The sequence below is a fragment of the Bombyx mori genome, chromosome 28 (genome assembly GCF_030269925.1).
Source record: "Bombyx mori chromosome 28, ASM3026992v2".
Taxonomy (NCBI): domain Eukaryota; kingdom Metazoa; phylum Arthropoda; class Insecta; order Lepidoptera; family Bombycidae; genus Bombyx; species Bombyx mori.
The window spans coordinates 3,082,709-3,093,453 of NC_085134.1; the positions used below are offsets into that span (position 1 = coordinate 3,082,709).

The 10,745-nt window shown below is 42.2% G+C and overlaps 1 protein-coding gene across 1 annotated transcript in view; it reads right to left on the reverse strand.

The window, feature by feature from the left end:
* The window catches only part of LOC101741842 (paired box pox-neuro protein), a 99,195-nt gene extending 96,551 nt beyond the window's left edge, over positions 1-2,644 (reverse strand). Inside the window, exon 1 of the mRNA XM_038021184.2 lies at positions 2,466-2,644. The gene's annotated coding sequence lies outside the window, so the exon portion shown is untranslated. The remainder of the gene's footprint in view (positions 1-2,465) is intronic.
* Positions 2,645-10,745: the final 8,101 nt, after the last annotated feature.

Genomic DNA, 10,745 nt, shown 5'->3' on the forward strand with positions numbered 1-10,745 from the left:
GACGCGGGAGCGACGAGCACGGCGGAATCCGCGAGAGGGCTCACGGCGTGATCGGCCTTGAAAGCCAGAAACTCGGAAGTGAGCTTAGGGTGGCGAAGTCGGAGGAATTCTGTAAATCAAATACACGGTATGTGGTGTGTGTAATGTTTTCTTTATTGATTTAATGTATCTTTTATGCATTATTTAAAAAAAGTATTAGCGTTGTGCACTTCTTCTCTATAATCTCTATAAGTGTGGAAAATTTCATACTCCTCCGTTCGCGCAATTTTCGTAAAAAGGGATACAAAGTTTTTGCTTCACGTATTAATATATAGATTTATTGAAATCTTTCCATGATTACGGATGAAGACTGTCATGTTTCAGGCCGCTATGATGAGAATACTATGCCTTGTACAGATTATCTACGGTTAACATTCGAATTCCATATTTACTTGTGGTTTACAAACTATTTTTTTTTATTGCTTAGATAGCTGGACGACCTCACGGCCCACCTGGTATAAAGTGGTTACAGGAGCCCATAGATATCTACAACGTAAATGCGCCACCCACCTTGAGATATAAGTTATAAGATCTCAAGTATAATTACAACGGCTGCCCCACCCTTCAAACTGAATCGCGTTACTACTTCACGGCAGAAATAAGCAGGGTGGTGGTACATACCCGCGTGGACTCACAAGAGGTCCTATCACCAGTAAACAAATTATAATAAAAAACACATTTTTGTGTCGATTTAATAAATTTTTGATTGTATTTCTGTATAATTTTTTGCATGCCTGTTCCCTTGTAGCTTAAGAGTAAGTGAGCTCACGGACTCAACCTGAGAGGATTTGCCAACACTAGCCCTAGCAAGACCAGTGCTTCGCAGAATCTACCACCGGATCGCAATCGCAATCCATTGAGAAGAGAGATCCGGCGGTAGAATCAGTGGGTGTATCTATTATAAGAAACATTTAAATTTATTAAGTTACTATGTATATGTCCTGTTAAGTCCTTCTTCATTTACTAAATCCTGTATTAATCGGTTTTGCAGTCGGGAAACTCATGTATTAATTAATATCGTTTTAGAGTTACATAATCACGAACTGTAGTATAATTAAAACCAATATTACGGCTTAATCTAGACTTTACTATTTTTGAGAGTTAAAATAATTAACGTAAAATGAAAATTATTAACGCAAAATCAATACCGTAAAAATTGTTACAAATCACATCTTATTAAAAATTTTGATGTGGTAGTTCAGTGCACGAAAAAAAAAAGAACAATTCAAAAAGGTTTTTAAATTTTAAAGTCCAGATGCAAAAAAAAAACACGCGTGTGTGACTATACCCGAATAATATGATTACCGAAATTTTAACTAAATTTTTCAATAGCACCATTAAAAATATTTATATGTATGAATAAATGTAGGAAGTTCGAATTCTTATTAGAAACCAACCTCTCACCGCCGTGACGAATAGAAGAGCCTTTACAATTGACTTTTATGTAGTTTCACACTGTCATATCTAAGGGCTAAAATGACTACTTAGCCATGAGCTGAGAGGATAAATTTGAGACCGTTTTAATAAATAAAAAACAGTGACCGTTAAATACGGACGACATAATGAGAACATTACACTAAATTATCTTTTACGAGCGAATATCTTTCTTTAATTAAAAATACATTATAATGCAACTTATTAACGACTTCATATTTTCGTTGAAATAGTGAATATCTTAATTCGGTAATTCAATACGGTACCTATGTACTGTTTATTTAAAAATCTTATCAATTAATCTACCTATATATTAATACGTGAAGCAAAAACTTTGTATCGCTTTTTACGAAAATTGCGCGGACGGAGGAGTATGAAACTTTCCACACTTATAGAGAATATAGAGAAGAAGTGCACAATGCTAATATTTTTTTTAAATAATGCATAAAAGATACATTAAATCAATAAAGAAAACATTACACACACTACATACCATGTATTTGACGCACACACGCATGCATACTATTTATTTATTGTCAAACTTTTGTTCTTGACGTCTGTGGTCAAATTGAGAATAGATTAAATATTGTTTGTCTTTATTAATATTTTTTTATAGTGTAGCCTTGGCGAAATTTGTGATTATAGAAGTATGAAATACAATCATAATAGTGTACAAAATTACAATTCTAATTAATTATAGTCGAATTTCGACTACTGCGGGACCTCTAGTTATGTTAAATTAATCTTAATTTGTATTGAACATACCAAAAGATTTGTTTCTTTGGAACGCCATTGAAGTTACAAATCATCAATACATCTTAATATACAAATCACAAAATGCGCTTATCCGTTAATCGATTTAAAAACTCATCGCATTTTTATTTAATAATTCGGCTCGTTGTCAATAAAACGACTTCTTTAAAAACACGAGTGCGGCAACTATGGAATTTACGTGTTAAATTTACAGCTATTTATTCTGAATGAAAACTCACCGAATCCTCTTGAAGTCTTCACGCACTAAACAAACAAACACTGAGCGTTTACAAATAATATAGTTGAGTAACTAAATAAGTACTATTTGTTAGTTTATCACACGCGTTTCGCGTTTTAATGACGCGTCGGAGGTCGTGGAAACGCGCGACTTCTGCCCGATCCGGACCGGGTCTGATCCTCGGGCGTACGCTCCGCCCAGTAGTGGGAGAGATCTCGGCAACTCTTCCCCTTCATCTATTAAAGCAGCCAGTGCGGCTTCAGCTGTGTGTGTCTTTACGAATTCTTCGCGTATGTATGCAAGTGTACATACATAGAGTTTTCAGTGTTCAAAGATTTGTGATTCGGTTTAGACTGTTTTTTTTGTAATACGCTTTTATTAGCTTCAGACGTATGTAGGTATGCTAGTAACGAAATCTTTGAACGTGTTTTTTGAAATTTGGTATACTTATTAAGGACCAATGAGAATTCAATATTAAAAAAAATATATTTCAAAAATTGAAATTCAACTAAAAAATGAAAAATAAATAATAGTTTTAAAAAAAGTAACAAAATATGCTTTTATAGAAAATCCAACTAAAAAATAGTTTTTTTTTAATAAATTTGAATTAATTGAAATTGAATTGCACTATTTGTAAGAAAAATGGTTTTATTGTAAAAAAAACCGTGGGGTGCATGGTATCAGTAGTTATAAATATTTTATGAACAGTTATGAGTAGAAGGGTTATTTTGATAATATCTTTTTTTTTTTTTTTTTTTTTTTTTTTATGATTGAAAGTTTACTGGTGGCCCGAAGGCCTTTCCAGTTTCACCAGGACAGGTGGGCGAGCAAAGGCTCAGCCAAGAGGGGTGGGATTTGCTAACAACTGCCCGAGCGCCTCCGAAGGAGACCTAACAACTCAAGAGCAATTGTTTCGCGAATGAATCTACTACCGGATCGGAATCGCGACCCGCTGAGAAGATCCGGCGAGAAACTCAGCGGGCTGATGCATGGGTTAGGTTGCACGTCGACCTCTTTGTCGAGTTCGACGAGTACGGTTACCGGGGTCCCTAAGCCTGCCCCTAGTATTAGAGCTGAAGGCATCTAATGCAAAGGTTATTGGATCTGATGGATCCGTAAGGACGTGTCTAGGGCGTCGACGGTGACTGGCTCCTGCATGATCAGGATTCGGGGAGTAGTCAGCGGCGGCAACGATAAGGCGATTATCATGACGCATAGCCTTATCGAAGTATCGTTCCGACGCTGACTTCATGTATTTCCGAATTGATTCGAGGCCCAGGTCGTCGTGTAGGTCAACGTTCCTCACGAACCACGGAGCCCCGACAGCTAACCTGCAAAAGCGGGATTGTAGGGATTGGAGGGTGTCTATGTGTGTGCGGGCCGCGTGAGCGAACACCACACTCGCGTAAGTCATGACGGGCCTTATGCAAGTTTTGTAAAGTGTCACCTTGTTCCGAAGGGACATTTTACTCCGCTTACAGATCATGGGGTAGAGTCTACCGAGAATAAACGCGGCACGGTCACGGACTGATTTTATATGCGGGCGGAATGTCATCGATGCATCCAGGGTAACGCCCAGGTACTTGACCTTCCTGGCCCAGGGTATGGGTTGTCTAAAGAGAGTAATCGGGGGTGTGAGATTCCTCCTCCTAATCCGGGAGGAAATCCGTGTGGAGCTTCCCCTCTGAAATAGCACCGCAGTACTTTTCGCTGGGTTGATGTCTATGCGCCATTTTCGGAACCACTGTCCTAGGGCTAGGGCTGCGCTCTGAAGCTTCTTCGCGATTAGGGACTTATTTCTACTAGAATAGTAAACAGTCGTGTCGTCGGCGAATAAAGCTAAATGGGTCGGCGGCGACCGGGGAATATCGTTGACGAATAAGCTAAATAGGAGGGGTGAGAGGACAGAGCCTTGCGGGACTCCAGCTGTGAGAGGTCGTGGGGAGGAGCGGGTTCCCTCGACTCGATATCGAAAAGAGCGGTTCGACAAGAAGTCCCGTATGATGAGCACGAGACTATCCGGCACGCCCATGTTGAATAGTTTGAAAATCAAACCATTGTGCCAGACTTTGTCGAACGCTTTTGCGACGTCGAAGAAGAGAGCTCCCGTGTATAACGGTTTTGGTCGATTAAGCCCCACAAGAATGTGCTCCGTGAGGCGGTGCACCTGTTGAACGCATGAGTGATTTGTACGGAATCCGAATTGTTCATCGATAAGAATGCCCTTGGATGAGACGAAGTCTCTGAGGCGTTTGTAGAGCAGACGCTCATACAGTTTGCCTAGAGACATGAGGAGGCTAATCGGGCGGTAGCTCGTCGGATGATTTTTTGGTTTACCGGGTTTATGTATGCCGATAACGTCCGCTTCTTTCCACACCGCGGGAAAGATACAGTTCGCCATAGCGGCATTGAAAATAGATGCCAACATCACGATGAGTTGGACGGGTAGAAGTTTAATAACGCGGTTAGATATACAGTCGGAACCGGGAGCCTTGCGAGGACGTAGGTCTTTGATCAAGTCTTTAACTTCTATCGGGGTGACGGGTGGTAACGCATCCGATGGTGGCAAGGAGGCTCTGCGTTCTACCTCACTGTCTACTAATTCTACATGAACAGGGTCCACGGATTGAGTGCTGGGCGTGCACTGGGTTTGCAATGTATCGGCCAGCAGCTCTGCTTTTTCGTCATCATCGAACGCCGCGAGTCGGCCTGAGGGGCCTACGAGGGGGGGCATAGTTACTACCGTATCCGATTTGAGAGTACGAGCTAAGCGGTAGTAAGACCTTTGGGAGGGCGCGAGTCCTTCTAAGAAATCAGACCATCTGGCATCTCGGACTTCGGCGATGCGAGACTTTACGTCGCGTTGTAGGGCACGCATTCGAATACGATTTTCCGCGGTAGGATACCTGTCGTAGGCGCGTATCGAGGCGTTCTTAGCTCTAAGGAGTTCCCTAATATCGTCGGACAATTTGAAGCGGTGAAGGAAGTCCTCCGCTACAACTTGTTTCGATGACCTATCTAATGTCGAGGTGATGTGTGACGTTAAGATGTCTATGGCTTCAGCGGTATCCTGAGGAGACGGGATAGAGTCCGGGTTAAACGGGAGCGATGGTGGATCAGATTCAGCCAGGCTGATGCCCAGCGTGTGCCAATCCACCACAGTCCTCGTGACGGGAACGGAATCGGGAGCGCGACCGAGCTTCATAACGACGGGACGGTGGTCTGAATCTAACTCTGAAACTACTTCGATCGAGTGTAAGCGCAGAGTTACGTTTTTTAATAACGCTATGTCGAGTATATCCGGGCGATGCGCGATATTTAGCGGGTAGTGAGTCGGGGTTAGCGGAGCGACGATATCGAAGGCGAGATCATCGACTAACGCGTCAAGCCGCCTGCCATTCGGGGTTGTGGTGTGTGAGTTCCACCTGATGTGTTTACAATTTAGGTCGCCCGCCAGAATGACAGAGCTCCCCATACCGAGCAGCGCCTCGATATCACTGCTTAGAACGATCTTATCCGGTGGAAGATAAACGGACGCGATAACGATCGGCGCGTGTCCCGTCAGTGAGATTCGGCACACTGATGCTTCGATATTAGCGAGCGCGGGAGGATCGAGCGGGACGCAATGCAGGGCTCTTCTATAGTAAATGACGGTACCACCACCACGGGCAGAGAGCCTGTCGTTCCTGACCATGTTATAGTTCGCGATTTTAGGGTCACGGCGCGCGGGCTTAAGTAGGGTCTCCTGCACTAAAAAGATATCAATTTGGTGGTCACGCAAAAAGTCAGAAACCTGATCACGTTGATTTGCGAGACCGTAAGCGTTAAAAAATCCTATCGTTACGGATAGGGGCTTTATTCTACTTATATACGCCATTGATTACCGGCGGAGTGAGGGGAGGACGTACGTATTTAATGACGCGTATACGTCGGCGTATTCCTGCACAACGGCGATAAAGTGTTGTGCAGTGGAGGCAGCGCGAATGGCGTCGCCCAAAGCGTTAACGCGCTCAAAGTTGATCGACTGAAAGAAGTCGATCGCTAAAGCGAGATTGTCGGACGCGGTCGGAGGGCAAGTCGCGGGAGAGGGACGAGTCGCGGGAGAGGGACGAGTCGCGGGGGCGGGACGAATCGCGGAGGAGGGAGTTGTAGCCGTGTTCGTGTACGGCAGTGGTTTTGCCCAGGCCGAGACACTGGGCACCGCCGCCGGAACGAACGCTGGCTTAGCCTGCGACGCAGAGGGTGCCGAGGCTTTGATGTCTGGGCCGGAAGCTCGGAGGCGGTTTTGGCGGGCGACGCGGCGATTTATTTTAGGGGCTCGGGGGCAACCACGGTAATTCGCGGGGTGACCCTGTGTTCGACACAGGACGCAGCTAGGCGGTTCCGTCGCGGTTTTTTGGTCGCGAGCGCAGAGGGCCGTGGCGTGATCGCCCAAACACTTAACACATCGGGGGCGCGCGTGACAGTTACGGGAAGAGTGCCCGTACAATTGACAGTTATGGCACTGGCTAGGAGTGCCTTTTTTATGGGGAGCTTCGACAGCGATACCAGAGAGCCTACAGACGGTCTGTGTGTTAAAGATTTTCTTACCCTCGGGGGTAGGCTGGAGAGCGACTAGAACCATATTATATGGCTCCCTACCGCGACCGGTGTGCATACGGTGCACAGAATTCACTGGTAGTTTGATAATATCCTGAAAAGCACCCCACGCTTTTTTACAATAAGAAAATGTTTTCTTACACTATTTTTAATTCAAATTTATTAAAATTTATTTTCTATTATTTAGTTGGATTTTTTATAAAAGCGTATTTTGTTAGTTTTTTTAAACTATTATTTAATATTATTGACAGCTTATGAGCTTAATAGTGAGTAAAAGTTGTGGTAGCGTCGCCTAAGATGTGAGGTTTTGGAGCCTCAATTGAATTGTTAATGAGACACAAAATATACCTCAAACAATTGAAACAATAAGCACCAATCACATTAATATCTGCGAATATTGTATTTATTGGAAATTCATGAAGCAAGACGCTTGTGTACCAAAATTAAAAATCTTTTGATTTGTCTGTTTTGGGATTTATTGCGATTTTCGTCGATATACCTAATGATATTAAATAGTTCATTATTCCCTGATTCTAAATTATAAAGATATTAAAGGTATTTTTTGTATGAAAAGAGTACATACTGTTATCGTAAAGATTCTTAAAAATTTATAAAAAATGTTTTATATAAACATTATTTTGTTATTATATCTATACCTAATGAAAAAAATACGCATTGGAGCTCATGACGTCATCGTGATTTAATAACGAACGTGCGAAAGAGATAGCAAGATGTTCTGTGATGACAGCAAAAAAACCTTACGCGGTTGCGTCTCTTGCTTTCTATAACAACTTTTGCTATTATATATTTATATACGCCATTTTAAGACTAATTTATACATTAAATACTTTTTTCAAACTGTTCCTTTTTTGACAGATTTTTGACACAAGCAAGCACCCTTTTTTCCTTCGTGGGCGAAAGATGTCACTACGCGAATGGTTAAGTCTCATCTTCATGATGGGTATCCTACTTTTAAACCAGAACGCATTACACATTCGTGGCAAAAGTAAGTTACTAAAATAATACAGCAATATTTGCTTCCCACTGATAGGGTAAGACTAAGCCTTTTGATACCGTTAGCAATTGGATTAATCCAGCTAAAATAGTAAAAGAAGGTGTTTTGCAAAACAATTGAAACTAAAAAATCAAATTTCGAATAGATTGACAGCTTTTTCTTGTTTTTTTTCTCTACCTAATCTTTGGTAGTCTACTAATAATAAGTCTAGCTACCCACGGACCGGTAGGTAATCTGAGAGAATTGCTAACATTGTCCCCAGCAAGGGCAGTGTTTCGCCGAATTAAACATTGGATCAGAATCGCGACCCACAGAGGAGCTCCGGCGAGAAATTCAGTGGATCGTCTTTAAGGGATTGACAGCATTCACCTACCTATAACAATAATAAAAAAATCCGACATAGATTTCTTTGCCTGTGCAATCTACAAAAAAAAAAAACACAAACCCTCTAAGCACTAAGTTAGTCGCGTTTTACCAATCGAAAAGATGTCTGCCCCTCGTGTAATCGGTTAAAAAGCTATCACAGTTCACGATCAATCGTTCGCATGAAATGTAAACTTAGTTGTTGTCCTGTGTCAGCTTGTAATTATTGTAGCAAAGTGCACGCCGTGGGACGCGCTTGTGCGTCGCCGCTTGGTGTAAAACATAAGCTGAAGATATTTATTATTATCGAGCCTGTGTGAACTGAAATAGAAGGTAAATGCTACGCCGTGCTTATTTTTTTTATTGCTTAAATGGGTAGATGAGCTCACAGCCCACCTGGTGTTAAGTGGTTACTGGAGCCCACAGGCATCTACAACGTAAATGCGCCATCCACCTTGAGATATGAGTTCTAAGGTCTCAGTATAGTTACAACAGCTGCCCCGCCCTTCAAACCGAAACGCATTACTGCTTCACGGCTGAAATAGGCAGGGTAGTGGTACCTAGCCGTGCGGACTCACAAGAGGTCCTACTATCGGTAATTACGCAAATTATAATTTTGCAGGTTTGCTTTGTATTACACCATGTTATTCCTTCACCGTGGAAGTCAATCGTGAACATTTGTTGAGTACGTATTTCATTAGAAAAATTGGTACCCGCCTGCGGGATTCAAACACCGTTGCATCGCTAGATACGAATGCACCTGACGTCTTATCCTTTAAGCCACAACGACTTAATTTTAGGTAGACATTGTCCATAAACATGTTCATATCCACAACCACACGTTCAGTTGAGACGTACGATCGTAGGAATTGCTCCACTGAAATAAAATACCAATTGGTTCAGCCATTGTTGAGATTAACATGCAAATGTAAAAAACAGATTCACTTTCCGCCATCCGTAGTATTAATAATGATGAATTAAATTCCGAACATTCTCGGATTCATAAATCATCTCTTATAATTTAGACCACACGAAAATGTCAACTGACGCAGGTTCATGGCATTTAAACAGGGGAAGGCGACCATTACTCACCTATTATAATTTCTCGGTGCGTACACAGTCGTTATTTACGTAATATTCGGTGTAATTACGCGAAACTATTAATCATCTTATCTGTCATCTTGTGTGATCAAATTTTTTTTTTTTTATTGCCTTTGTAGGCAGACGAGCATACGGCCCACCTGATGGTGAGTGGTTACCGTCGCCCATGGACTTCAGCAATGCCAGGGGCAGAGCCAAGCCGCTGCCTACCGCTTAATACTCTCCACAAGCCTCGTTTGAAGAAGGACATGTCATAGCGCTCGGGAAACACCGTGGAGGGGAGCTCATTCCATAGCCGGATGGTACGTGGCAAAAAATATCTCTGGAAACGCACTGTGGATGACCGCAGTGGCTCCAGGTAGTATGGATGAACTCTATTCCGGTGGCGGGCGGTGCGATGGTAAAAACGAGACGTTGGTTTCATCTCGAACAATTCCTCATATAATGTATTTCCCAGTTTCAAGTTTTTCTTTCCAACATTTTAACTGGCGAAATTTATTTTCGTACGACGGTGGAATTGTCGACGCTCCTAAGAAAAATCAACGTTGTTAATGACATTACCAACAGCCGCTCGCCTCGGAAGACTCTCGTCGAACATTGCCAGACCAGAATATTAAAAAAAAAACTCGCTAGAAACGTCAAAGTTACTAAATGTCAAATTGAAAATACCGCCAAATTTTTGACAGTTTTAAAGCCTAATTGTTTTCAAACGTGTCTTTTAAATTAGGAAAGTTTCTATTCGAACGCTTTTTGTTGAACTCATTTTTGTTTTTACTCAATTAAACCACAGATCAGAGATGAGCCTACAATATAATCGCATCTCTTTTCCGTTACTCACTGCCTACAAAAACGATAGTGTCTTCAAGACATTTCTACTGCTGACTAAAATGGTTACAATTTAAATTTTTTTTAGATGGGTGGACGAGCTCACAGCCCACTTGGTGTTAAGTGGTTACTGGAGCCCATAGACATCTACAACGTAAATGCGCCACCCACCTTGAGATATAAGTTCTAAGATCTCAGTATAGTTACAACGGCTGCCCCACCTTTCGAACCGAAACGCATTACTGCTTCACGGCAGAACTAGGCGGGGTGGTGGTACCTAACCGCGCGGACTCACAAGAGGTCCTACCACCAGTACAATTGAATGTTGCAACTTCAGCGACAAACTTAAAAAAAAAAAAGATTATGCAACGTTGAAAT